Source organism: Toxorhynchites rutilus, chromosome 3 (assembly GCF_029784135.1).
Source record: "Toxorhynchites rutilus septentrionalis strain SRP chromosome 3, ASM2978413v1, whole genome shotgun sequence".
Lineage (NCBI taxonomy): Eukaryota > Metazoa > Arthropoda > Insecta > Diptera > Culicidae > Toxorhynchites > Toxorhynchites rutilus.
Genome location: NC_073746.1, coordinates 288503195 through 288530185, shown reverse-complemented (window position 1 = coordinate 288530185; position 26991 = coordinate 288503195). Strand labels below are relative to the sequence as shown.

General features: G+C 36.2%; 1 protein-coding gene across 5 annotated transcripts in view; it reads left to right on the top strand.

The window, feature by feature from the left end:
* LOC129776558 (ABC transporter G family member 20) overlaps window positions 1-26991 on the top strand; it is a 94373-nt gene that overhangs the window by 28299 nt on the left and 39083 nt on the right. For 2 of the 5 annotated variants that reach the window (XM_055782267.1, XM_055782269.1), the window contains one exon: window positions 8531-8580. The exons of 2 other annotated variants lie outside the window; for them this stretch is intronic. The gene's annotated coding sequence lies outside the window, so the exon portion shown is untranslated. Of the gene's footprint in view, window positions 1-8530; window positions 8581-12120; window positions 12144-26991 lie in introns of those variants that run through there. One more of the 5 variants, XM_055782268.1, reaches the window with a different exon arrangement.

Sequence of the window (26991 nt, the reverse complement as noted above, 5' to 3'; positions counted from 1 at the left end):
CCGCTAGGATACCGATTACCGTATATTTAATACCAATTAGAGTGACACTATGCAAAAAAAAACATTTTTTTGATTAAATTGAATTTTTTTTTGTTTATTTTTAGAAAATTTGGTTTCAGAAAAAATAAGAACCAAAATTTTCATCTTATCAACCCCGTCTAATTTTTTTATTATTTTTTTCGCGTTGTTAGTATTTTTGTAAACACAATATCCAAATAACAAAAAAAATAATCGTCGCTCAATTTTCCAACAGGACGAATTCATTTACGTTGTTCAATGGCCAATGGTACGCTTCATCGAACTTTCACCCACACATGCGGAAGTAACCTCAATTCGTCTGAAGCTAGGGACATCGATGAGGTACTGGAAACCTTTTCGAATTTTTTTTTAGTATTTGATTTTTTGATGAAAAACTTGTTTGATAATATTGATCGATACACCTTAGTAAGATGTACTTTCAGTAATTTTTCCATATTTTTGTCTCAAAGCTATTGAGAATAGCGAGAAAATAAAACGAAAAGGTACATTTTTCACCATAGATCCTATGGTGTACCATATAAGGTCTCAAATAAATGGTACTACTGCCAAAATTTTATGTTTTGTACTCTAATCGATATTTTCCATACAGCTGGTGATTTGGTTTGTGAGCACTTTTTACTCCCTTTCCCGGCCAGACCCTTTAGAAATATAAAAAAAAAATTTTTGTACCGCGCAACACTGAAAAAATGAAAAAATCACACATATCTAGAAAATCCTTAGGAACACATTTGAATATGAATTAGAGTAGTACTGAATCTCTAAATCCCAAAATTTTTTTTTCAAGATTTCAATATTTTTAGTACTTTGATTTTTGATAAAAAATTTTTTTGATAATTTTTATTGATACACCGTAATAAGATGTACATTCAGTATTTTTTTTATATTTTTATCTCGAAGCTTTTGAGGATGGTGTGAAATAAACGAAAAAGTACGTTTTTCACTCTAGATCCTACGTCAAACCACATAGAAGTTCAAAAAACCGCCAAATTTTCTTATTTAATATCCTATACAACATTTGTCATATAGCTGGTGATTTGGTTGGGGGGCACTTTTTACTCCCTTACCCGGCCAGGCCTTTTAGCTACAGTTTTTTTTTCATTCTAGAAATTCTCTAGAATATATTTGGAAGGATTACATTCACATAATAATAAAATTAATGTGATTTAATAAAACTTCTTTTTTCTTCATTATAGTGATTTTCAACACCTTTCGGCTGGTTCGTCACTTTTACTTCCATTTTTGGAAGAATGTCGGGAGTGAGAATTGAACTCGTGATCTCTGCGTGAGAGGTATGGATGTTACCACTACGCCAGATCGCCTCCTCATTTAATAAAACATAAATCAGAACTACTAGACCGCATCGTATTGAGTAAATATTAGTCATAAAAGACAGACGCGTTTCTCCCGGAGCTAAATGTTTCGTATTATTTACTTTTTGAATTCTGTGATTTTTTAAATAACAAAAACACATAAAACGCCATCGGTTCAATCCTTTCCATTTTTCCATTATTCTGATTCTGATATATTTTTTCTAAAAGAATGTACCACTTTATTTTAAAAAAAAATAGAAGAGTGGTGTCCAAACTACGACCGCATTATTGAACTATAAAATTATTTCATATATCTCACTTATTTATTCTTGTTTGAAATTTAAGAATTGACATTTTAGTAGAGTTTCAGAGTGCGATTTCTTGAAAATATTTTTTATATTCTTTAATTGAAATTCAACTACATTTTTTTCTTTGACCTTTGGCCTTTGATTTTGAAATGTTGTAGGTCTTAAGACGCGTCCACATTACGCCTATCGGCCTTGGCCGCCCGGTAAAGCCGACTAAATGTGGACGTACCGCCCGGGCTTGCCGACGTGCCGAAAACCGACTCGAATCAAACCGAACCCAACCCGAAACAAGTGGGTCCGGTTCGAGAAAGTTGAACCAAAACAAAACGAAGTAAATTAGCGTTGACGACATTGTGCTTCGTGTGTTCGTGACGACTTCGAGCATCGGATGGGACTTCGGCTTCGTGCACCCAATGGGGCGTCCACATTACATAACGAACCGAATATGCAGCCTGGTACAGACCGATCGGCATCATTCGGCATGATGTGGACGCGCCTTTAGAGTTTTAAAACATGATTTCCTGCATTTCTCTCTCTATGACTAAAATTTGGTAGACCTTATAGTTTCAGAGTTATAATTTTTCTTAAATATTAAGAAAAACTGTTTGACCCTCTTCAGAAAGTAGTCTTTTTTTTAATTTCAGGCATACAAAGTTGCTTAAATGACCAATGTCTTTACACCCACAACGTTTCACTGCAATCTGAGATGGTGCTACCAATGGCCAGTCGAGTTGGCATGAAATTCGTCTATTACAAAACCAGTGGCAAAAAAAGAGCTTCTCAAAATTCAAAGACATTTTCACTGATTTCAAATCAAAGTTAAATCGAACCTGTATTCATGTACTCAAATTTCTAATTTCAACAAATCATTACTGCTTTCCCAATGATTGTTTTCATGTGAGAGTGATTTTCTAAAATTCGACCGAGCGTAACTTCTTAAATTTGATTTTTTTTTAATGGTATCATTTGCTCACAATTGCAAAAGCAATCATTAGCATGTATTTCCCGACTTGATTGGTAAATCAATTTATCCGATATTAATATGAATGATTAATGAGTTCAAATGTAATGCTGTATCGTCCCGCTGCATGAGCATAATGCATTCATTCATTTATCGCTTGATGACGTCTCTCTCTTACATCGTACGGCGGTTATTCCACCGACGAACTTTGAGGTCGAGAACACTTGTCGGGGATGATAACACTTCAGAACAAACTCGCAGCAAGTTGATCCAGATGAGCACTAGTCAGAGTGGCGCATATACAAGCATCACGCCGACAGCATCCACTCGCAGGTCAACATCGCGAAAGCAAACATCGCTGGCGATGCGGAACACAACTTTTCCCGTCCCGGGATGCGCTTTTCTTTGCTGCAGACTTTCCACAACAGCTCATAATAAAGCAATTAGCCAAGACAGCACTCGATATTAGCCTGTTGCAGTTTTACTATTTTCTCATTCGGAGCTGGAATGAGTAGGAGGATGGGTGGGTTATGTTATTTTCTTCAACCGGTTGGAATTAGTTAGAAGCAATAACACAATGACCGGATATGAGAGCGCTTTGCCTCGTGACCAACTATTCAACATACGGGTGGGTGTGTTTGTGTGATTAACCACAGCACTAAACGTTGCGGGACAAGTTGGTGTTACAGGAAGTCAATTATAACGCATGCTGTTAGTTGTGTGGATTTGTTGATGATGGCTAACGTAATGCTAATTCGTTGCATTATAAAAAATAGGGTTATAAAATGGTTATAAAATGAGTTCATTCTTACATATATGTATTAGACTACATCTAACAAGAAAATATGGAGAAAAAAATAAAAACCTAAGCACTGGAAATCTAAGGAATAATGATGATTTTTATATCACTTTCTTGTATAAGAAGAGTTTCTGCCGCAAAAGATAATACAAGTGACGAATATCGAAACACATAGTCAGTTTTAGCGAGTTCAAAAGAATTTGCTTGGTGATCTTTTAAGGTTAAGTATATATCGTCAATTAGAGAAATATTGAAAGGGTTTCTTGGCGGTCTCAGGTTGTCAAAAATAACCTCCCCGATTGAATAAACATATATAGATCGAGAGTTTTTAAAGGAGTTTTTTATGACCTTCTCAGGTCAGGAAAAATATCTATGTACTACGCACGATGAACAACGAAATGCATGACCGGCCCGATAAGAATGTATATTGTTTCATGCGTTTCATGCAATTGTAAGACATTTGACATGAAAATTATTTTTCGAATACCACGATTTCATGTACTCCTCCCCTGGGTGATTTTTCGGTTTCAAAAAAACTCTCATTTCAACTGTCTCCGCTGTTCGGTCTCACTGAACAAAAGAATGAAAGGAATACGGTTACGCCTGTAATTAACAATTTATAGATACGATTAACATGTTACATGTAGGTGAGGTGGGGGTAATACGGACACGTTAAGAAGAACTTCAATTATATCGTTGGAAACACATGCTTTACAAAACTTAAAAGCAGTTTCTTGCCATTTAATATAGGAGAGGAAGGGGTTAAACGGACATGTTAGGAAGAACTTAACCTGTTATGGAACAAACAGAGAAAGCGAGCGAAAAATGAGTTGATTATTCTTACCATCACTTTTCATCATGTGTTGGATGTGATCTCAACGCATCACTTCGGCCCACCAGTACAATTTTTTGAATAATTTAAATATTCCACTCACAAATAAATTTACTTTGCGGAACATACATAATATCGCTTCTCTGTTAACTCACAAACTGAAATATAACCATCAGTGAAATTAATTTTTATATTAAACCGCTCAAAATACAAAGAAAACATCAAAATATCAAAGACACTAAAACTACATCCATACGCGGAATCAAGTTTGATTTTCAGTTATTGTTCACTTTTTCAACTTTTGATCAGTATTCATTGTCTTAGTGTGGTTTAAATATTATAGAATAATATGTAGAACATGTTCTCATTTACAGGAATTTGAAATTCAAAATGTTACTATACAAACCAACCACCTGTCCATATTACCCCCACTGACCTATTACCCGCACTTCCCTTACACGATAAAATCCGGCTCTGTTACAGCTGCAATGTTGATGAGCCTAAATAAATAATAGGGTAAAACATATAGAAACTTAAAAAAAGCATTTGAAAACTGCAGTTCGACCTGAAAGAACGGAAGGATCAGTTATTGATTTTGATAAAGAGCAAGACCCAGACTAGGAAACTTTGTTCTTTCTATTATTCCTATCAGGACCCAATATCTTTACCCTGGGTTTGATTTCCACTGAGTGAACCGATTTTATAGAAAAATACTGCCATCCACGAAGTACTAGAACGACGAGCAACTAGAGTCGCCAACGCAAAAGGGACTCTGAGTCGCGGTGAGACTCTAGATTCCGCTCGACAACATCCGGTCAGACACGTCACACTAACAAACACACAAATTTCTACATCCGAATAAAGAAATCTAGTGTGTATTTCACTTGTTAACTGAATCTTTTGCGTCAATTACAAGTGAAGAAATGAAATTCGATTGGACAAACTTCCCACTCCAGAACTTGTGGGTCAAATTGGTTTACTACAGGTATGCTACATGTTTTGTATCATACACAAATTTATTCACACAAATTCTGAACAAAACATGCAGCATTGCCATGTTTTGTTTAGAAATTGTAAAAATTTAGAGAATTCTGTTATTTGAAACAAGTTTTTCCGTCTGTGTTCTCTTGCAAAATTGAGCTCGATGAAAACTGTATTGTTATTTATTATTAAAGCAGTATAATTGGAAAAATACCTTGATGATATTCTACGATTTACCTTTTATGTTGTACTTATTGATATTGTTTATGTGTTACATTACACTGATTATCATTTTTAAGGGAGTATTTTATTGTAGAGGCATGAATTTCGGATGTTTTTTCGAGCTCTGAAAAAAAAAACCAAGAATATTATTACCATCCATTATTACATTATTTGTTTAGCTATCCCTCAGCAATACAACAAGAACTAAACGGGAAAAAGAACATTCAAAATTAGAATGCTTAAAAGCTGGCGAAGTAAGGGGGCTCAAAAAAATGGGCCATGGAGTACACGATTCCAACCCTTCTGGTTCTCTAAAACAAACAAAATCGAACAGATTCGGTATGAGCCTCGGACAAATAAAAAAAAATTAACAGAATGGTGGCAGCTAAAAAAAAATCTATTTTGCACGATTTTTATGACGTTTTATTTTTTTTATAAATAATAAAATTGATTTTTTAATGGTTCATGAAAATTTATTCGCATCAAATTTGAAATGATACGTATCGTGTACGTCAGTTTGAGAAAAGTAGTTCCGAGAAAAATACGTCCGAAGTTTTGTGTCAATGCATCACCGCAACATTAAAGTGGCTAAGACTCGGTAAATAATGTGATTTTCAAAAACTGCTTCCTAGGGTATATACTAGAATGTTTTTCCTTCAGAAACATGAAGAAATAAAATCCCGTCCCTTTTTCTTCAAATTTCTATACTATAATACCCTCTTAATGAGAACTTATTTTCAAGCTAATACTGCTACGAAATGTAAAATTATTTTCCAATACACACCGAATAATTGACTGATTTTAATTTTCCAAGTCTAATAGACATTCAAAGACAATGCCCATGTTTGTATAGGAGACGTAAGCGACAAAATGAACAAAATCGACTTTTTCGCTGTTTTGCATTCCACGCAATGTAAAACGTTTGCTCAATATGCAAACAAACATTTTTTGTTCGAAAACATTCGAGCAATTTAAAAAAGAACGTTTCCGAAAAATCACTGTTTGTCCGCATGACAGACGTAGTTCCATACAGCTTTCATACATCGTTCGAAAATCAACAATTATCAGTATTATGTGCTATAAGCTAAATCTACATTTGAATCACATTCTTTGTAGAGTCCAAGCATGCCTGTCATGATTGTGTTTTATTTCTTAGTGTTTCCTAATAGATGAATATAAGAAAGCATTGAAACACTGCTCATATAATTACTGTTTTCCGTACACTGCACTACGATGAACAAAGAGAAGCAATTGTGTTTTTTTAATGTTATAATTACCTAAATTTCTGCATTTGAATCTTCAAGTAGATAATGAAATAATCAGATCAGTAGTTAAAATTAAAATAATATTGGTTCTTAGTATTATAACTCCTCGGATTCAACATCGAATTATTTCACATAACCAGTATTTATTCATACCGTTGGTGTAAGTCACTCCACCATCTTTAAATGATTTATGTTGCTAAAATCACCAACATTGCAGATTTCCTTCACAAATTCAATTAATTGAAAAACACGAACCTGCTGTTCATATCATATCCCAGAGTATTCTTCAGGGAAAAAGTACCATCATAGACTCGCAACAAATCAAGAGCACCTTTTCCAGACATTTCACTGAATTTCTTCCAAATCTTCTTGATTTTATCCGATAACAACTGACACTACCGACGGAAACATTTTGACTATTATCGAAAATGTAAATACTAACGCAAAAGACAGAGCAACCTGATGATTACGTCTAGCTATGCGAACAAATGTTCATTGAAACGATTGATTGTCCGCATAAATAGACGCAAACGTTTTCCAAATGGAAAAAAACAGGAAGTGGGTTATATCTATGGTATAACCGCAAGGGTGACGTAGGACTATCGTTGATTTAGAGATCATTTGTTTGAAGTTGAATCTAAATCCATTCTGAATGAATAATAAATGAATATTTGGGGGACTTCGAAAACGAGAGTGTTACGTTGGAGGCACAAGGTTTTATGCATCCAATATAGGATACGAAAAACCTTGTTCTGAAGAATAATCTTCAGAAGCTAACCTGCTAACTGTACTTGATTGACAAATCACAAACCCAAATGTATTATATGGATATTTTATGGATAGAAAACATTAAAATAAACTCTTTCGCTTGAATGTAATTTTCAATTCCAAGGGGAACTGGCAGATTATTTTCCAGCAACGATTAGATATTTCCACATTTACCTCGATACTGGAAGCCCACCAGTGGTTAATACTAGCTCGTTAACCACCTGTTAATAGCACTTGATTGAAACATATTCCGGAACTTTCTCGATGCTGAATGGCATCCAAACGGAAAGAATTCCGCGCGTGTAGGTGTGTGTAGCGATGTCTTCCCGGGGAACCGTTTGTAGCATCACTCTCCTCCTGATGGATTCCCTTCTGGCCTAGGGTGCACAAACAGGCTCTTGGTGACACCGTTCATCCGCGCTTTCATGATAAACGAAGAGCTTCACCACAACAGCGACAACATGCTCCAATCGCTGTTCAATTAGAACTGAGTGAAATTCCGAGCGGCGCTCGCTTATATACCGATTGGTGATTTCAATAGCCTGTTTTGAAAGCAATTTTAAGACTATTGAAACAAGTTTTTGGATCAAAAAGTAACAAGTATAGAACGCGTAGACATTTTATCATTCGAATAAAGTGTTTATCATACCATTTCGTTCAGTTGTTTAGGAGCTATTAACGCTCAAAATCTCGGTCTCCGGCGTAACGCTTTCGTTTTCGAAACTTTGATTTTACACCCCGGTATAGAAATGAAAGACGTAGTCCTACGTCAAAATATGTTTTAATCCGAAATATCTCCTAGGCCCTCTTTTTGCCGATAATAGCCTTCAACTGGACAGGTTATTTAATTGGAAATTTACATGGTTACGCATGTAGGCAAAAAAATAACAAAAATGCGTTTTCCAACACTAATGGTGGTGATTACTTCTCCTATGTAAACATGGGCAGTGTAGTCAAACACTAAATTCGATTCATTTTGTAGTCGTACCAATTACAACTTAGTTTAAATAACATCAAATAACCAATATTTACTTTATTTTTGCAGGTAATACGAACACAAAAACGAGGCAAACTTGAATACACACTATATCTAAGGTAATTGATATAATTTCATATGAAGAGCACAAGAATGGTATAGCAGAATTATTTGTACTGTGGGCACCGAGATCAAGTTCACTTTAGAATAAACTCAAACCAACAGCGGATTGTTTGGAAATACCACGATGCAGCCTTTGATATTATTATCATAATACGTGATTACAAATCCACTTATCCTTGCCGACCGACGCTATTACTCATCCTATCTGTCGAGACTCAAATCACCCGGAACACTGGTCATACTTTTGCCGTTCAAACGTGAGTACAGAGCGACGTGCTAAAATAGTCAATCTGTAAACAACCGTAATCGTGAGAGGTTTATCCTGCTGTGAACGTCCGGGAAAACCGGTTTCGAAGATTGCTCGATTAGTCAGAATTCATCTTCTGATCCACCTAGTATATCTGAAAGCGATTTCTTCTCCGAATTGTTGTTTCCGCTCCAATTGTCAAGCAAAACAATTCCGGAGAACCGCTCCGATTCCACAACAGTAGCTGTACCCGTTAATGATGATGACGAAAGATGTTTCGGGTAATATAAATCAAAACTGGAAACCGAGACACATTTTGGGAAATGGTTATAAATCTGATATGTAATGCTTTTGTTCCAGGATATTTCAAATATTTATTTTGAATTTGTTGTCATCAGTATTTTTTATTGGGATCAACAGAAATGTAATGTTAATTAATTTAAACCAAGAACGTGTTCTGGCTCAAGAGAAACAGTCGACCGCGTTTTTCGATTATAGAATACGATTGTACAATGTTATGCAATGATCTCAAATTAATTAGTTCTGCTGTGTGCCAGGTAAGTTCCTTCTCAACCGTAAATCCTTGCATCACGGAAGCTCATTATAGCGGTTGCATGGATTCTAGCAGTCGTTAGTTTATTGGTCATGGTGTAACATTTCTGCTAGGCTTCTGCTCGTACGTTATGGTATGAACTCACCTTGAAAACGTTCCTACAGTCAAGCATACGTTCGTTACAGTTCAGGGATTGCGAGCCCGGTCTAACTTATTTTTTCCACTCCATCCATTGTGGTCATTTGTGACTCACAATACATGGAAACGAAAAGCGCGCAACAAACTTACATTCGAGAGCGAGAGCTTTAAGTGGAGCACTCCTCGACAACAAACTAGAATGACATCTCAAAGCTTCGTGCTAATAGCTGCTAAATAAACACATAATCGCTGACTTGGGGTTGCGAGAAAAACGAAAACAGTTACTTTCATCACATCGTGAATAGATTCCATGACGTTTATCTTCCAGAATCATCAAGACAAAAATCCCATTCCACTGCCCTGCAACCTAAGTGTAACGATTGCAGAGGGGCGCAACGGCAGCCAAGGTGAAAAAGCGCCCAGTGTGGAAGAAAAATGGCACCATTGACGTCGGAGCCCTAAACAATAATTCTCGCTCCGCGCCAGTGCAATCGAATGCAACAGCCAACAGCTGCTAGCTATGCATTGCACCCCCGGAGGGAGGTTTAGCAAGTTTGCACACATAAACAAGCCTTAAGGCAAACCGTATTCACGCCGGACGCGAATGTATCTTCCACTAGTCACCGGAAAAGTACCGACGTCGAACGAGAAATAAATTTTCCTACCCCGAGTCATGAGTCATGAACTTGAACGTGGAACATATTGCCAAGGCTTCTTTCGCGCGGTGGAAACATTGTTTAGAGCGAGATTCAGAGTCATAAAATAATCGATACGCTGCGAATTCCCCGAGTGACATCTGGCGTTTGTGGCTACACTTGCCATGTACTTGTAGGAGCTGGTCATTGACAAGATCGGCCTTCAAGATCGCGATGATGGAGTTCACTTACGAAATTATGCACTTGAAGCGCACGTTAGCCAATTCTGTTTTGTAGATAATGGTAGTGTTCGGTGAGTTTTCTCGTTAGCGGCCCTGACTGCGTTTAATGGGAATCGAATTACGTTTTGATTTTGATTCATCGTCGGGGTCAACCGCAATACCGCCAATGAGATTGGCTCCATCAACTGTTGAAATGTTGTAATTGACATGTGCAGAGTGAATAATTCCACTCGATGAGCAGATGATGGGAGATTATTTTGCATCAAAATTTGAGATAAAAACAGAAACACATGAGCACATAGGTGAACCATTACTAGCTGTAGTCACCGACACAAGGTCTCATCGTATTGATTCCACTTTTTTTGTCTTCTTTTCGTGGCTATCTTTCTGACCGATAACATTTCATAATGTCTTTATTTTTCTTTGCAACTAGGAGACGCAAAAAATGTTCGTATTGTTACAAATCGAATTGAATGTTAATGAACTTGGAAATCAAATCAATCAAACACGTTCTGCCAGTTCCTGCATGTGCCTCCCAGAAGTCAATCTTCCCATCTTTTACGTTTTACACCAGAGTTTCACATGCATAAAGAAGGTTGGTCCTGAACCATGGGGGCATTCTAGGCCCACCATTTCCAAACATGAAGTACACAATGTAATTAAAGGCTGAAAGCGCAAAAAATATAGTTTGACGGGGGTCAGTGGTTATCTTTTCCAATGGATAGTTTAGTCAAAAAATGAAAAAAGGCACGATTATTTTTTGTTTTGTTTTGTCGTCAACAAAAAAAATTATATATGAGGTACAGAAAAATATTTTTTTTTGCTGGCGACTTCAGCCTTTAGTTGTATAGTAAGACTGTTTTTCTATGTTTTCTATCAACCGGTGAATTCAATCTGTTCCAGAGATAATCGATATCATTAACACACCTCTTCATTCTTAACAGGTTTGCGAGTTTAAACAAATCAAAGTAAAAATATAATATATATTAAATAAATGGTAGCGAGTTTAAATTGTATATTCTTCTAGATGAAGAAAACAAATAATTTTCAGTAGATCCTCAGATTTTGTTTTTATTTTATTTATAATCCTCATTTGAACTTTAAACTTTTTTTTTGTTTCGACGCAAACCAGAATTCAAAAAAATTAGAAAAACGAATTAAATATTTTATTTTTCGTTAGCGCAAATTGTTTTAATTTTTTTGTTTTATATCTTTTAATGAAAGTTCAAACAAATTTCTACATTTCCTTCTTTAACCTTTTTGACATCTAAAGTATAAAAAAGAACTTCCTAAAAATATCCAATCACCAGAATGTCCCAACACACAATTTCAATTCCAACATCCGGAAAAAAATCACGAAAATGCGTTATGTTTCGACTTTCCAGAGTAGGGTCCCCCCTTAAGGTCTTTAGCTTGTTGATGGTCTTCTAAACTCCACAAATCGTATGGGGTGATACAACGTTGTGATTCACTGTGATTCTTTCTCTTCCAGGATGTGCTTTTCTACAGAGATAAGGTAGGGTGCTACGTATGCTCCTGTTTTTGGTGCAGTAAACTCGATGAGTCTTAGGTCACTTCGTTCGGTTCGTGGATGGGATTTCCAATTACCGGTCTTCAGCTTAGCATCAGCTCTTGACCGACCTGAGGTCGTATTCAAGCTCCGGCTACGCGTACAATTCCTCGTTTTCAGTGCTAGATGGTGAATGTGGACTAGTGGAGGAAATTCATGATCATTTTGACTGAGGTACAATATATTTGAAAAAAAAAATTATTATAAGACAAAAAAATTATTATATATTTGAATTTTTTTTTATTATAAGACAAACAGTGAAGAAATTAAAACAAATAAACAATTTAACGAATAAAGTATGTAGGACTCCATATGAAAGGACTAGTTCGCCAAAAAGATTGAGCGAACGGTCGTTCTTTTTTAAAGAGCGGTAGTTCGCCATACGAACTGATTCCGAACGAACTGTTCGGGAACGAATGAAGTATAGCTGAACCAAACACACATGGATAGCAGATTACGCTGGAAGGAACGAAAATATAAGGATGACGTTTAGAGAAAACAAAAAAACATAACAATAGCAAAGTCACTAGCAAAAGTCATGTAACACCGTCGCTTATTTTGTTAACCCTTTTTTATACTCGCGCAAACGGTCGCACAGAGCGAAAATCAATAATTTTGTTTTGAGGAGGCTGAATGACTATTGAAACTAAATAAAGCTGAAGAAAAAATATTAGGTTGGGGAAAAAGTAATCCATTATTTTTGGGTGAAATTCAAAACTAGTTTTAATATGCTTCGGATTGTCCGATTTGGGTGAAATATACACCATTTTGTTGGAAAATATGTTGCCATTCTAAAGGTCCTCATAAGCGAAAAACCGTAGCAAAAGTTTTTAACAATCTTCTCTCGATCCCAATTTCTTATCGCTCTGGAAATTTTCCAATGCGAGAAAAAGGTTATAATCATTTGATGCCAGGTCCGAACTATATGGTATAAAATGCATTAAAACTTCCCAATCAAACTCTTGGAATTGTGTGGCCTTGCGTTGTCCTGATGGAACACAATACCTCTTCAGTTGGCCAATTCTGAACGTTTCTGGCCAGTCGCTAGCTTCAAACGGTTCCTTTTTTCGACAGAGAAGATCATAATTTAGTGTATTGCACTTAAAATTTTTTTGTTAAATTAAAAATAAATTAAAAATATTTTTAAAAATTTAGAAAATAAATTAAATTGCACGTATTTTTTTTTAAATAAATTAAATTTCACCATAAACATCAATCACAATTTCAGCGGCCTGGCTTGCATTTTCACATTTATAAAATGAAAAGTATAATATGTACCGATTTTCTCTTTGTTGACCTCCATTGTTAACACTCTGTAACTCATAACTGAATGAAACAAACAAAAAACAACAAAAGATTTTTTTCAGTGTGAAATGTCACCTTTACAACGAGCCTAAAAATTGTATGATCGTTATTACGCGAGATATTGATTTCTAAAGCCAGCCAACGAGAAAAGAATGGATAACTTTTTCCCCATCCTAATGTTTTCTGGAACTTTTTCATTCAATTATATCTTTTTCTTTAAATAAACACCAATAACGCCTGAAAATACACAATAGCAATACTACAGAGACACACACAGTCTGTTACACCGTACGCGAGTATACGAGTTATGATTCTGCGCACGAGTTCAGGAGGGTTAATGTATGCTCAATTTGATTTTTAGAATTGGTTTCATCATTACAATTAAATTTGATTCTCGGCAAAGCTCTAAATCATCAATTGAATGCATTTTTGTCAATTCATGTTTAATTTTTACATACTTTTTGTTTATCAGAAAAAAATCCGGAGTAAGCTGAGACAATTCAGGAATTGGATGAACAAATAAACTTCTAGCAGTAAAGTTAATTGAAGAAATGTGTTTTCGTTGTGTTCAATCCGTTGTTTGGCCTATTGCATGTACGAGTTATCGTGATTTTCCCAGTTTATTTACCTAGTAGGGGAAGGGGAGGAATTTGGGCCCCCTAAGCAAATCGCCTAATATTTCCAAACCAATACGGTCTAAATACAAAATGTCACGTTGTCACTGAGCTACACTTGTTTTCTCTCAATTAATAATGTTTAATCATTATATCAAGATTCAAATTACCAATTATATCATAAAATAAAAGAGGTGATTTTTGGACACTAAAAATTGATGCGGGGTGATTTGATCCAGTGTGTATTTCAAGAATATACTTATGTTTATGTTAATAAATTCACGATAATATTCCAATCAGTAACAGTGTTCTGGGATCGATACCAGCAGTGTTCCCACATTTTAATCTGTACCAGAAGGTAAAAAATCTTTCTCATCTGCACTTTTTCTTCAAAAAATCTATACCAAAAATCTGTACCATTGAAATTATTCATTTTAGAGAAAAATCATGAAATATGAAAAAATACTCATTTGTTTACTAGAAAATATTATATTTATATCTAGATTTGCTTACTACAAATACTAGTACTTACGTATTAACGCTACCGGTAATTTTTATTATGATTTTATTTTTCCGTAATGAAATTTATTCGGATGTCAATGCAACGGGGCGAAGTCACCATCTAACGAGGAGAAGACCCCAAGCCGCCGAGGTGAAGCAATCCGAGTCGAATTCAATGTACATTAACATTTGCTAGCCTCAGATCACTCGTGCGTTTGATTATGCTTATACATAGTTTTTCCAAGTTTAGATTGCGTACTATCATTCAATAACATTTTCGAGAGAAATTTCACAAGCGGAAAAAATCTGTATCAATCTGTACTTTTTGATGAGTGAAATAAATCTGTACGTGTGGCAACACTGAATACCTGGTGTCTTGGCCAGATTTCACACCATAAAAAATGTATTGAGACCATTTTGAATTCTGCATGGATCTGTGCACTGTTGTTCTAGCATTTTCAAACACCTTCAATGCTTGGTCGAAGACAATCCGTCCTTGATGGCCTGCGTTGCTCTTTCAAGCTCCTCCTTCTTCCAACGTTGTCTGCCCATCCATCCATCCATCCATTTATGATATCCATTAGACCAAAGAAAAGCCTCAAACCTGTAGGACCAATTCACCCCACAGAAACGTGTCCATGTCACCCCACACAAACTCAGGGCCCTCATTGACCATCTTTGTGTTGTTACAAAATAACTACGTCCACGCAACAATCATCAGCAATGGAAATCGATCCACGGTCGAAATAAGATCGATTCATCCATACAACTACTTTGCTCTGCAAGACACATCGGGCTGCTGTTCTATTAATAACTCAACAATGATCATATCAACTGTCTCCGCTGTCCGGTGGTCTAACCGGATAATGGAAGAACAGAAAGAATACTCTTAAGCCTAAATTGCTACTGTGTAAATGTACGATATGCAATGGTATAGAAGGAATACTGGCAAATGGCAACTGTGTAATGTGCTAATTATATATATGATAACCATGTGACATGTACACGATTGAAATTCGGCTCTGTTACAGTTAAAAATGCTAATGAGCCTAAAATAAATAAATGGGATAAAAAAAATGTCACCCCACACAATGTGCAGAAATTAAAATGCAATTTATTTCATTTATTGTTATCAAACTTACAGTTTCGCTGCATCAAATTGTTCCAGGACGAGGTCGATATGACCCGTTTGTATGTACGTGGGTAACTTTGTAACTTTGTAGCGCTGTCCCACATTGATAGAAATTTAACCCCCTTCCTGTTGACCGATTGATCTGAAATTTGGAACACACCTTTATCTCTGCGGTCATTGTAAAACTGCGTATTTCATAATCTTGAAAATCCAAAGTGGCCGCCACTATGAAATGGTGGATTTCATATTTTCTCTAAACCCCATCAATATGGGTATCAAATGAAAGGGCTTGACTAGGATAACACAGTTATTTATGAAAAATTCAAATCCAAAATGGCCGCCAGCATAAAATGATGCCATATATATATTTCAAATGAAAGGGCTTGATTAGTAGAATACAATTATTGATGAAAAATGTAAATCCAAGATGGCAGTCGCTGCAAAATGGTGGAATACATACTTTCTCAGAACTCCATCAATATGGGTATCAAACGAAAGGGATTGACTAGTAAAACACAGTTATTTATGAAAAATACAAATCCAAAATGGCCGCCACCACAAAATGGTTCCATATATTTAGAACATAGTTATTTATGAAAAATGCAAATCCAAAATGGTTCACGTCAGATTTCCATTACATACAGTTGGTTATTTCATTACATGCCCCACGATTTTATTTTAGTCTCATCAATGCCCTAGATTAATGAAGAAAAGGGTGTGAGAATTACTAACTGCTACTTGCCTAATTATTTTCTAATTTTTAGTACTTTTTCTGTATTGTTGTTATGTTTAATCATAATGCACCGTTGAACTTAAAAAGTGTTTTTCAATTATTTTATGTTTACGTTTTTAGTACAATATCTGTATCATTAATATATTTCTCTACAATAAAATCATTCATCAATTTCTTCAAAATTTTGGATTTGCATTTTTTATGAATAATCGTGTTCTACTAGTCAATCTCTTTCGTTTGATACTCATATTGATGAAGTTTTGAGAAAATATGTATTCCGCCATTTTGTAGTGGCCGCCATCTTGGATTTATATTTTTCATGAATAACTGTGTACTAGTCAATACCTTTCATTTAATATCCATAATGAAGGGGTTTAGAGAAAATATGTAATCCGCCATTTTGGATTTACATTTTTCATAAATTACTGTATTCTACTAATTCATTTGATACCCATATTGATAGGATTGTGAAAATATATATAAATGTCGTCATCTTGTAGTGGTCATCTTATGAAAATACAATAAATAATTGAATTAATAAAAAACACTTTTGTACCAAACCCGTTTCCCTTTAGTCCCGCTACTTATGATGCATCGTTAATAAGTTCTACAATAATTAATGTAAAATTTAGGATAATTACCGATTCCGAACTCCGAATAAATGCTCGCGAACCGGCCTTCAACGTAGAATGTATTTCGGATTTGCTATAGACGACGTACTCGGGTGAATTCCAGTAGATGAAAGAGAGTGATTTATTGGATGCTGTTCTTTTTATAGGAGTTGCGAACAATGGTATTATGTGAACAATTTTTGTGTATGTTAACATTGGTATGGGTACATGATTTATAACGCGTGTAACACTTCCGGGAATGTAGCAGGGGTGTTCATGACCCTTAGGCGTTACATTCATTATATTTTTAATTTATTTTCAATCCACACTTGGTATTTAACAATTAACAAATAAATAAAAAAAATTAAAAAACAAAAGTGTCCGGATTTCGAAGTATGATTAAAAAAGTGTCCGGATTTTAAATTACGACACGATGAAAGAAATTTCAAATATTGAACAAATATAACATGATTTTGTGTAGTTTTGTGATTCATAACATAGATGAAGGCCTTCTTATTCCAATGGAACGCTAATTGTTAATTCTATGATATGTCAATATTTTTTAGTAGTTGAAGTTATATTCGTAAGAGCTTAAGCGTCCGGATTTCGATGCATTACTATACATACGGTTCAACAATAGAAGGAGATGACATTATAAAAAAACATGTTGAGTCGTACCTTCTGAGATAAAGGGGTGGTCCAAATCACCCCAACTTACCCTAATTAAAAAAAACTAAATAACATACAAATTAGAAAATATCCTATCTAATCTAACGATATTAATGCCAAGACATGTGAAGCTGCCTATGTTTGTTGGGTTCCAGCCAACATTCAATGTTGAGAGAAAGAACGGTTCAAAAGAACTGGTTCACTTAGTTCACGGTTAGGGACTGAGCCGAGACTAGGGTGCCAATGAATGTATGGGAAAATAACGACCCTAAAATTTCAAAAAGGTACCCTATACAAAATGTTTACCACCTCGAAAAAACACCCTATGCCAAATATCAGTTCAATCGGACTTAAGGGAGAGCGGTCAAAGTTTGACTTTTTTGAAAATCGAAAAATTACCCATAGGGTAGTAAAGGAAATCGGGGTTTCCGAAAAAAAATTTGATGCCAAATGTCTTAAAATTGCAAGACACATCGAGATTTACAGTTTTCTAAAAAAAATGTTTTTTTCTTAAAAATCGAGTTTTCAGACGGAAAAACGACCAAGCACAAAAAAAAATTTTTTTCACAATTTTTTTTTTCGAGATAACAGTAAATCTCCAAGAGTAATGCGATTCCAAGACATTTGGCACCAACAAATTTTTTTGATAACTCCGATTTTCGGTGATCTTTCATTTTTTCAAAATAACTCAAATTTTTACGTCTGTGACACTAATAATGAAGTTCGAATGAGCTAATATTTTGCAAAGGGTATATTATCGTGCAAATCAACATTTCGCAGCAAGTTCCGAATGAAAAATCGAGGTAACTATTTTTATTGGTACCCAAAACCATACGTTTCGTTTCGTATTCTGAAAAAAAAAAGAAATAGTCTCATCAATGTCCCTTATAAATGAAGGAAGGGGTATGATAACTGCTAACTGCTTCTTGCCTAATTATTTTCTAGCTTTTAGAACATTATCTGCATATTTATTATGTTTAATCACAAAGAAACCGTTTAACTTAAAAAGCTTTTTTTACTTATTTTATTTTCTAGTTTTTAGTGTATTATTTGTATCATTATCATATTTTTCTATAATAAAACCATTCAACTTTTTCAAATTTTTTTATTTCTTACCTAATTTTCCTCGGAATATTTTTATGATGTACTGTATTACCGACATTGAGGGATTTGCAAAAATACATGGTACCTACCCCACAGACATTCAAATATACATACAAACAGATCAAGCTGAATGAAACCATTAAAAAAAGTAATTGGTTATTTGGGGACTGCGGCCATCTTGGATTTGCGGCCATGGTGTCGCGAGCCGCAAAACAAAAATGAATGTACTACAAAATTATAACCAGCGAGAAATAAATATTTAAAAAATTCAAGAATGAAACTCTTTATTACAAATATTTGGTAGCACTGACAAGGGACAGCGAATGAGTGAGGAACGCGGACATCAACCAATATTTATAGATTTTTGTATATGAGTTCGAAACATCATACACACCAGATGGGTCAACCAGAAGAGCTCGCCGGGCCGCAGTTTGAGTAACGCTGATCTACTACGTTCTAATATAGATTCCTATATTATTTGAAAAAAAAAATCATCGTTTCACCGTTTTGTAGTGGTGGTCGTTTTGGATTTGAATTTTTCATATATATCTTTGTTGTACTAGTCAAGCCCTTTCAATTGATACTCATATTGATATGGTTTTTATAAAATATATATATTGGGCCATTTTGTGGTGGAAGCCATTTTGGATTTGAACTTTTTTTTATAAATAAATGGGATCTACTAATCAAGTTTTTTTATTCGATACCCATATTTATGAGGTTCTGAGAAAATATATAATCTTCCATTTTGTAGCGGCCGCCATTTTGGATTTGCATTTTTCACAAATAACTGTATTCCACTAGTCAAGCCCTTTCATTTGATACCCATATTTATATCATTCTGAAAAAAATATATGGCGTCATTTTGTGGTGGCGTCCATTTTGGATTTGAATTTTTCATAAATAGCTGTGTTCTTCTATCCAAGCCCTTTCATTTGATACCCATATTGATGGAGTTTTTAAAAAAAATATATGTGATGCCATTTTGCGGTGGCGGCCATTTTTGATTTACATTTTTCATAAACAACTGTATTCTACTAGACAAGCCCTTTCATTTGATACTCATATTGATGGGGTTCTGGAAAACCCCAAATAGATGGGGTTTTGAGAAAATATGTAATCCGCCATTTTGTGGCGGCCGCCATCTTGGGTTTTCAAGATCATGAAATACGCAGTTTTATAATGACTGCAGAAATAAAGCTGTGATCCAAATTTCAGATCAGTCGGTCAACAGGAAGAGGGTCAAATTTTTATTTATGTGGGATAGCGCTACAGACAAAGTTACAAAGCTACAAACGTATATACAAACAGGTGAAGCTAAATAAAACCGTTTAAAAAAGGCGACCGATCGATTAATATTTCCACAGAGACGGGTTTCTTAATAAGGATTTTTATGAACAACTAGCTGACCCAGCAAACTTCGTCCCGCCCAAAATTTGTTATTTGTTATCAATACCTTCAAACATTCACATTTTCTTACTATGAGCAAATTCATGGGTCCAATCGCAGAACTGTTCATTGATTGATCTTCTAATCGACTCCGTTGAATTTACAAAACTCATCATTATAATATCATATTATTTTCAGACACAATTCTCGTTCAAGATTTTTCAACCACTTGCAAATAACATGTTTCTCCGTTACATGGAATAAATGTTTTATACAGAAAATATGACAAGCGCAGTAAATTGACAGCCCTAAATAGGACAATTCCTTCTTCGAATTCTGATCTTATCAACGCATCCGGCAATCCTTTTTTTTTTGTATAGATAGAAGAAGATATAGGAGTGCGTTTCATCACATTAAAATCCATTTCCAGTTTCGAACAAATATCAATTTCGCTAGCGCAAACATTAAATGGACTAACAGCACTTGTCACTATGTAATTGTAGAACATATGGGAATTTAATTTTCCGAATTTTCCCTTTATCCTTCAGAGTTTTCCGAAAATTTTCAATTGTCATGTTTGGATGGAAAATTGATAGTTGAAATATGTGTAATATTTTTATGGGACCCCCTCTCCATTCCAGAGGAGAGAGAGTGTCACACCATTATAGAAACATTTCTCATACTAAAAAACCCTCACATCCCAAATTGTGCTTGATTAGTTTTAGAGTTATGCCGGAATTTATGATTCATTTGTATGACAGCCCACCTTTAGAGAGCGGGAGGAGTGTCTAACCACAATAGAAATATTTATTGTATCCTAAAACTTCCAAATGCCAAATTTGGTTTCATTCGCTTGATTAATTCTCGAGTAATTCAGAAATTTGTGTTTCATTTGTATGGCAGACCCCCCCCCCCTTTAGAGAAGGGGGGTGGAGAGCCTAACCATCATAGAAACATTTATTGCACCCTAAAACCTCAATATGCCTAATTTGGTTTCATTTGCTTGAATAATTCTCGAGTAATGCAGAAATTTGTCTTTCATTTGTATGGCAGCCCCCCTAAGAGAGGGGGTGGAGAATATTACCACCATAGAAACATTTATTCCACCCTAAAACCTCAATATGCCTAATTTGGTTTCATTTGCTTGAATAATTCTCGAGTAATGCAGAAATTTGTGTTTCATTTGTATGACAGCCCCCCTAAGAGAGGAGGGTGGAGAATATTACCACCATAGAAACATTTATCGCACCCTAAAACCGCAATATGCCTAATTTGGTTTCATTTCCTTGAATAATTCTCGAGTAATGCAGAAATTTGTGTTTCATTTGTATGACAGCCCCCCTAAGAGAGGGGGGTGGAGAATATTACCACCATAGAAACATTTATTGCACCCTAAAACCTCAATATGCCTAATTTGGTTTCATTTGCTTGAATAATTCTCGAGTAATGCAGAAATTTGTGTTTCATTTGTATGACAGCCCCCCTAAGAGAGGGGGGTGGAGAATATTACCACCATAGAAACATTTATTGCACCCTAAAACCTCAATATGCCTAATTTGGTTTCATTTGCTTGAATAATTCTCGAGTAATGCAGAAATTTGTGTTTCATTTGTATGGTAGCACCTCCCTCCCCCTTAGAAAAGGGGGGTGGAGAGCCTAACCATCATAGAAACATTTATTGCACCCTAAAACCTCAATATGCCTAATTTGGTTTCATTTGTTTGAATAATTCTCGAGTAATGCAGAAATATGTGTTTCATTTGTATTGTTCGATGACTTGTTCCCAACGAGATGCCAACTTCATAATACCCCTGTTATAGAAGCTCGCTTCCTTATTGGCAAAAAACTCGGATAGCCAATTTTCACAGGCCTCTTTTGTGGCTAACTTTTGACTACCTTGGTGCAAGGTCCGTATATACGAAGGGTGCAAAAAAACCTCCCATCCGAGCTCCCGGAGCTTCTGGCGCGTCACCAAAGAAGTGTGTGGCCTGGCGTTGTCCTGATGGAAGACAATGCGGCCTCTGTTTATCAAAGATGGCCTCTTCTTCATGAGTGCTACCTTCAAGCGGTCCAGTTGTTGGCAGTACAGGTCCGAATTGAGCGTTTGGCCATAGGGAAACTGCACAAATTTTATTGGCAGCTTGAGATGCATTTTTGCCTTTGTCATAGTAGTACTGTAAAATATGTCGGATTTTCTCTTTATTTTGCTCCATATTTGCGACACTATAACACAGACTCTCCTATTTTTTTTATCTAATATGATCCTATATATGTATATAACACAATTAAAAAAAGTTGATTTTGATTCGATTATGTACAGGGAAATGAAATTAGAAATTGTATATAATTGACTCCGCCCTATATAACAGAGTTTGACGAGAATTCAGAAATTGCAAGTACATAGTTCTCTCTATGCATATAGCTATCTAAATTGTACCTCAGCTGCACCTAACTCGCCATCATTTGAAGTAATTTATGCTCGCAATCTGCGCTGAAGTTAGCAATTTCACAACCGATTCCGTCCACGGGACACACATTTTCTCTGCCATGGAATGATAACCACATTCATCAAAAATGCCGGGCAGTCCCATCGCACCTTTCGTTTACAATTCCCATGAAGTACCTTCATCTCAACATGGTCGGACTGGATGGACTCATTTCTGCACTTTCCCCCCCACTGAGTCCCATCTAGCAAAACAAGAACTGCTGCATGTGACGATGCGTTATCCTAACGGTGCGATATTCCGTCATTATGTGCCTCCGTCTGGGGTGGCTATTTCGTAACTCAAAGCGCACATTATGTCTCATTACGGTAATTCTGGAGAGAAATGTAATTTGGGAAGCATTTTTCACATTTTCCGTGCTTCCCATTTCAAAGAACTGTAAGTCAGCAGTGGAGTGTTGGTAGGGACTGTTGGAGGGAAACTTGCCGTTGTAATGGAACTTGCTTGTCCAATTAGGATTGCCCCGGTATATATCATTTCCGGTTCCTGACTCTCGAAGGAATTGGCTGCGAGTTTCATTTGAAAAATTAATGAAATGAATAAGCGTATTTCCTCTATCAGTAGCACCACTATTTGTCCAGAATCAAATACAAAAATATGCATCTGTTTATGCGATTGGAATTTGTCTAAAACTACGGTCAACCAGAAACACACGACAAAGATAAATCTCTGTGCCAATGTCAGCCATGCTAATTAGGTTGCTCAAATTTGAAATCACCTAACCAGCTTTCTCCGGTCGCATCAGATTCGGATGGTGCAAAAAATTCCGCTTCGAAAAATTATAACTTATACCTGCTCCTCATGTATAATTCAAAACCCTGTTAAATGTGTACATATCGTCTCGCAGAGCATAATTCGCTCGACTCGACGGAACTTTGAAGGCAGTTCCGTCGAGTCGAGCGATATGCTCATGTATGTATGAATATTTGTATCTCCCATAGCTGAATGAGTAAAGACTCCTTCATTCACCAAAAAGCTCTCGATCGAGTTCGACCAGGCAAAGTGGCCAAACTCAACTTTGAATATATTATTGCTCGAATGAAACCGTAGCGGTGCAAACATTTCCCCCCAAAACAATCAAACCTCGTGCAGGTACACAGCCCCGATGCACACTGTAGAGAGCAGTAGTTTTGGCGCTGGTAGAACAATGCATAAACATTCTCTCGATAGCCGCAAGTCTGCACCTTCGAATTTTATTCACTGGGCTCCATCCTCGATACGGCCGTTTCAGGGCTGGCACTTACCTATCGTAAATTTTTTGCACCATTCTTCGACTTTTGGGTGGATCACTCCCAGTCCAATTTTACCGCCTGCTACTTCCCAGTTTTTCCGTTCCACATATCGTTAGGTTGGACTTGTGTTTGGGTATATGTGAAAAACTGTATGCATCCGAAATTATGGCACTACCGGAGCAAATCTAATGTCTAGCTGTTGTTGCATTATTCCGCTCATATTTCTTCACTTCCGACTGCAGCAGCAGCACAATGCAATGCAATGTGCTTTGTGCAGCAGCAGCCGCAGTAAACACTAAAAGCAGTTCCCTACACCTCGGGGGCCAACGGGAGAAAGGAATAATTTTTCAATTTAAAAAGTGTTACGGAAGATTATTCACACCTTAAACTGCATTGTAGGGGGATAAAAAACACCTTGAATTGGATCGGACGGCATAACCGCTCTGTGTGCAACGTTATATGGTTTTGGAATACTCCGGTTAATTTCAGTGAGCTTCTCATCGTCTGTATTGGTAGTCGGTGAAATTTGAAAGACGGTGGTTAAACCCTCATTAGACTACACGAATACAATGCGTTGACATTTAAGAGGACTGGTGGTTGGACTGGCCACCCACTCAAAATATCAATTTTGACTATAACAATACGACTTTTACTAATAACAAATTTTACTAAAAAGATAAATAGAACTTTTTTTAAGACTGGGGAAAAATTGTCACTTGATTGGGGTAAAACGGATGCTTGTATATATCATACTAAATGGGATGGATTCATGCGGTGCTATATCTTTCCTTGTCCAAATTTGTTTAAATCATTATCGAAAAAATAAGTACATTTTTGAAATAAGCCGGGCCTTTTCACCTAGAGTCGTAATTGAAGTTTTATCATGCATACATAACATAATATGAAAAGTCACAGGAGGGTTGTGTCCGAAGCACGACCGCATAGTTGACGTAGGATTACGTTAGGCTATCTGATGATTTTGGATATGTTCGAAGAATTTCATGGTTAAACTCTTAGATAATGATTTGGTGGCCCTGAAAAGAGCCGTTTTGTTTGGCTGTTGGGTATTGTTTGTTCACTCCAGCAGTGTTTACCGAGTGATGATGACAGAAGGATGGTAAACAGTCGTTGGATGGTGCGTATCACATAAAAGATACCGAAGTGGAACGAAATATGATGAAAACCGCCCTCTGTGATCCTAGACGAGATGACAGGAGGCATGTATGGATGAAATAAAAAAAAAACTCACCAATGTAATATAACATAATTACCAATACCGAACACAATTATCATTTTTTTTCATCAGTAAAAATATGTTACTTTAATATAGAGAAAACACATTTGAAATGGAAAAGGTAATTTTGTTTCATAATTTTTACTTTCTGAGCGTTTACTTAACCCAATGCGAATTTTAATTGGACTAACAACCACCAATACTATATGTAGAGCATATGGGAAATCACTTTTTCTAATATTTCTTTACTTTGCCAATTTTTCTCGCCGTATAAATTTTCCTTGGGTGAAAATGAACACAACAAAACAGACAGCCAAACGACCTGTTCACGAGCGGAAACACACCTTGGTTTTTATTTATGAAAGTTGAAATAAATCGTTCCATATATCAAATCATTTTTAACACTACTGCTACCATACACAATTTTACACTTAAACTTGTGCTAAATTTTTCACAACACACGATCGGTCATTGATATGAAATTTCACGAAGCAACCAACATTAAAGTTCAAAATTTTAATTTTATTTGCTGGAATTAATCGTATCAATCACCTTACTTGCAATATAAAAATGCCCTCGACTTGCATATACAGTAGAACCCCGACTATCCGCGAAATAGTCGGGCCAGGTCATCGCGTATAACCAAAATCGCGGGTAACGCAATATATGACTAAAAATGAGGTACAAACACGAAAAAAAAAATTATAGCATGAAAACAATGCTTCATCAGTACAGAAATTATTGAACTATCAATCTGTAAGGTCGTGTTCATCATTGATCAGATAATGTGAAAGCCAAGACCAAAACAAAAAAAAGCAAGACTCTACCATTCACTGAAAAATTTCGGGAAGATTCATATAATTACTAGGGAACTCACCTTCGCGGATAATCGAGGTTCTACTGTATTTGTAATCCCGATTTCCCCCGGGCACCTTGGTTTTGATATCTCTGTTAGGGAATACATTTCGGTAGGAACAAAAGCTCCCCCTACTTTTACCTATTTGCAATGCCGATTTCCTCCAGGCAGCTTGGTGTAGATGTCTCTGTTAGGGAACACATTTCGGTAGGAACAAGAGTTTCCCCTGCTTTCATGTATTTGCAATGTCGATTTCCCCCAGGCAGCTTGGTTTTAATGTCTCTGTTAGGGAACATATTTCGGTAGGAACAAGAATTCCCCCTACTTTCATGTATTTGCAATGCCGATTTCCCCCAGGCAGTTTGGTTTAGTTGTCTCTGTTAGGGACTCGCCGCATGTGTCGTCAATTTCGACCAATCAGAAGTGGGTATTTCCGTTAGGATAGGGGTTGAGATTTTTCATTGTTCGATAGTTAGTTTCATGACATATATTATTTTGTTCATTATAAAAAATTGTTATGGAGTACCGAAATCTATTGACGCAAAAATCTCATCAATCCATCATGAAATGACTGAGCAATAAGCGTTTGAAATTGGACAATTTTCACGATGTGCTCGATTTTCGATTTTCAATTTGTACCCCAATATGTTCCCGAAAGACGTAATCCTACGTCAAAAACATAATGCTTTGTGTATAAAGGATTCACCTACATCCATATAAAGTCCAACTGGTACAAAAATTAGAGCGTGGTGGCCATGGAATGCGTCGGGCATACGTCGATTGGATGAACGAACAACAGCAGCAAAATGCTGAATTTTCGCATCAAATTTGCTTCAGCGATGAGGCACATTTCGAGCTCGGTGGCTATGTGAACACCCAAAATTTCCGTATATGGGGCTCAGAAAATCCACACGTGATTGTTGAGAGGCCATTGCATCCGCCAAAAGTCACTGTTTGGTGCGCATTATGGTCTGGTGGAGTCATCGGGCCGCATTTCTTTGAAAATGAGGACGGCGAGACGGCTATGGCCGCATGTTAACCGATTTTTTTTGCCACAAATTGAAGATATGGATACGGATGACATGTGGTTTCAGCAGGACGGCGCCACGTGCCACACAACACGACCGAACATGACCAT